At 37.2% G+C, this 3,523-nt stretch overlaps 1 long non-coding RNA gene across 1 annotated transcript; it reads right to left on the bottom strand.

Moving 5' to 3' along the window:
• Window positions 1–614: 614 nt before the first annotated feature.
• On the bottom strand, window positions 615–3,523 carry LOC109297262. Its single transcript, XR_002097270.1, has 3 exons — window positions 3,163–3,523; window positions 1,809–1,954; window positions 615–1,064 (listed from the first exon to the last, which is right to left on the bottom strand). It is a non-coding gene; the product is annotated as an uncharacterized LOC109297262 (long non-coding RNA).

Below are 3,523 nucleotides of genomic sequence, written 5' to 3'. Positions count from 1 at the left end.
CATAATGGTCAAGGCTATAATACTCTATATGCTAAGCCCACTTCTGTTTGTTTTTATCTGAACTAATCAGTCATGAGAAAAGTTTATGAAAAATATAACTAGTTAAAAGTTAGCAGCCTTTAAAATTAACTTGAGTTTAAAAGGTTTAATATTTCCACTTTCAGCTAGTTAAAAGGTAAGTTAAAAAGAGAGTAACTAGTTAAAAGTTAAGTTGATTCATGAGAAATGCATGGAACATGGTGAATTGCCTTTTAGCATCATTTTTCATTTTCAAATGCAATGTGTGGGTTTCTTTTCCATAAGCCCACAGAAGCACATTAATTTACTCAGAACTCAACCTGCTTTACCTGAAAACAATGTTATACTTGTCATAACGTTTTCAAAATAACAATTTACCAATACCTATGCAATGTTAGATCTTTCTCACCCTCTCCATGTGAAGTACTTTGTAAAAGGCAATGTATCATATAGGTATACCAAAATAACAGAATGGAGATCATTCATAGCCAGATAACAAATGAAAGCTGTTTCCACAGACAACCTCTGTTGTTACAATTTTTATTCCTCAAAAGGTAACAAAAGGGTATGAAATACATCTGAATTAGAATTAATGGAAATGACTGAAAATCTAAATTAGACTCAAATGAGAAAATCAGTTTAAATGAGAAAAAGAATGTTCAGTTGCATAGCAAAACTGTTTAAACATGCTTATTGAACTTCAGCAGAAGCTTCAAAACGTACATCTGACAATTTTCCTTTTCTGTCTTGCAAAACTAAGCCCCCACTACTGAACAATCGCTCTACATGGACAGATGAGGGAATGCTTGTGTTATAACAGATGAGTAGTTTTTTTCAAAGTAAGTGACATCTCAGATAAGTTTCTCACAGATAAGAAGTAATGCTCAACTTCTTGGGCCCTAGGCTGCTGGTTCTAATCTTCATTAAAATTAAAAAAGTCACCATCTGCTTCACCCTCACTATTTGCTCCCACTCTTACTGAGATCAACGTCCCCGCTTGCTTGTGCTTGTTCCCTCCTGCAGCCAACTGGCTGCCCTGTTGACTTCTGCAAATGCACACAAAATGCCAGCATGAACTAAGGAACTCTGAGACTTATAGTTCTTAAGAGACCATATTTCATAGGAAGCCACGCTACTTTCTCTCTCTCAAACAAGAAGTCCTAGAGTTTCAATAAAGAAATATCATTCCATTTAAGTTCTAGAGAGTGGCTGCCAGAAAAAACTCTGGAAAAGCCGGATTTCAATATTTTTTTTAACTTTTAACTTATACTTTTAAAAAAGTTAAACTTAACCTTTTTTTTTAACTAGTTAAAGTTAAAAGTTAACAGCTGAAAAATGTAATTAGTTAAAGTTAAAAGTTAGCCATTTCTTTAACTTTTTAACTAGTTAATTAACTAGTTAATTCCCATGACTGGAACTAATCATTAAAAAGAAAGACCAGCAATGACAACAGCAATAAATGTGATATAACGTATTTTATGTGGAATAGACATGCATGTTCTATGCAGAAAATATTTCCTTCTTCCTACAGATTATTCAGATATAACTAAAGCACGGTGAAATGAGAACAGCAGTAGTTTTCTGCCACATGAAATTTCAATGTGACCACGGGGAAGGGCCATTAGAACTACTGGCCACCAATGAAAGCTCCTATAGATTTTCAAACATTCCAGACTTTCCCAGGAGTCCACCTTGTGGACCTGCTTCAGCACAGGTCTACATGCATTCATCAACAAATTTAAGTGACCACATGAGAAACAAACTTGGGAAAGGGTAAGGAAGGAATGAACCTTCTGCAGTTGTGTTCAGGATATTCAATAAAAAGGTATATTTGCAGATATATGGCAGATGTGTAGAAAATATGGTTCCATTTGGTAGACTTGGTTTGCTTTTGATAATGATGATGATGTTTTCTCCCCAGGTTCGAAGCTCATTTCTGTAATTAAGAAAGTGTGGGTAATGAATCCTAAATGGTAGATTTCTATTGTTGGAAAATCTAACCAGAGTAGAAACATGGAGATGAAAGCACAAGCAAGGCCAAGGGGTTTAAACAAATTCTGTTCACAATATGTCCCTGTGGTACAGTGCTCATTCAGAGCCGGTTCGGGGACTGATGGAACAGCATACTGACATTAGCTCACTGTTCTACACGGGCCATACTTCTTGGTGTGGCTAATTAGCGCAGGCAACATGCTAATTCAGCCAGACCACTTCTATAGCTTTTATAGTTTGGGTATCTCTGCCAGTCTGCTGCATGGGTAAGTCTGACCTGGGAGGGTGGCATGCTTTGCCACATTAGAGATGCACTGATTTAGCAAGCCTCACAGGAAGCCTCTTGCGGAGACCACATCAAAATTTGCCCCCCCCATGCAAAACCCGTGAGCTGTGCAGCCCTCCCCTGGACTGAATTCTCAGCACAGCACCCTTATTATGTCCCTAAGTTATCAGAAGAGGAGAATCTCAAAGAAGAGAGTTCTACAAATATTTATATTGCATTAAAGTATCTAGGAATGACACTCCTACAAACACAACAACAGTGGATTTAAATAATTATATTTGAAAATCTGTGAGGGAATATGAACAGTAAATAGAAACCCACAGAGAGACAATTGCAAGAAGATTATTTGAAATTACATGTACAATAATGGAATGTGTAACTATGGAAATTAGACTTGTAAGGGACTGCTACTGAGGCTGAAATTTTTGAAACACAAAAACAGCAGGACACACGTTATAATTCTATAAAATCAGGATTGGAGCCAAATTCTGCTTTCATTTACACTGGCACAAATCCGTAGTAAATCCAGAGATTTTAATGGTGCAACAAGGAGAAGAATTTTGCTCTTGGAAGGAAAGATAAGAGAGTTCAGTGCAGCAGATAAAATGATGTTGGCTGGAGAGCTGTGGAAGAAGGAGTATCAATTTGTTTTAGTTGCCTCAGGAGAAATTCACTTAATACTTTTGGGTAATGCAGAGCTTTGAAAACCTGAATGTTTAGATGCTTTTGAGAACACTTGAGACACATGCAAGTGTCAACGTGCTACTATTTGTCAGCTATTTAATATTGCAAGTCAAAAGGTATCTACACACTATTTTGCCTGGAAATAGGTTTGTCACATTGGTCCTGATCTTGGAAATACTTACACCTGTACACAGCTTAACTCATGTATAGTTCTACTGCATTCAGTGGAATTCCTGGAGAACATAAAATTAAGTTTGGGAGTTAGTGGCTGAGGCTCAGAGGAATAAGTGAACAAAAGGATACACTTTTTTCAGACCGGTACCAAGGGAAAAGCTATTATTAATTAGGATAGTTGTGCATGCACCTCTCAGAGCACTGTGAGGACTACAATCCTGTCAGTCAAATACCCACCGCTACCTAGCTGTCACTTTAAGCATATTAAGTTTACAGCAGGTATAGACCCTTTTGTGATATTTGCAGAAGAAAAAAAGAGTTGAACTTAACAAGCATTCATTTCCCCCAGGGGAGCACAGCCCCTCAACC

This window comes from Gavialis gangeticus, unplaced genomic scaffold (assembly GCF_001723915.1).
Source record: "Gavialis gangeticus isolate Ggan-Ray unplaced genomic scaffold, GavGan_comp1, whole genome shotgun sequence".
Classification (NCBI taxonomy): Eukaryota; Metazoa; Chordata; order Crocodylia; family Gavialidae; genus Gavialis; species Gavialis gangeticus.
The sequence above is the reverse complement of the archived record's forward strand: the minus strand, read 5'-3'. Positions and strand labels throughout refer to the sequence as shown.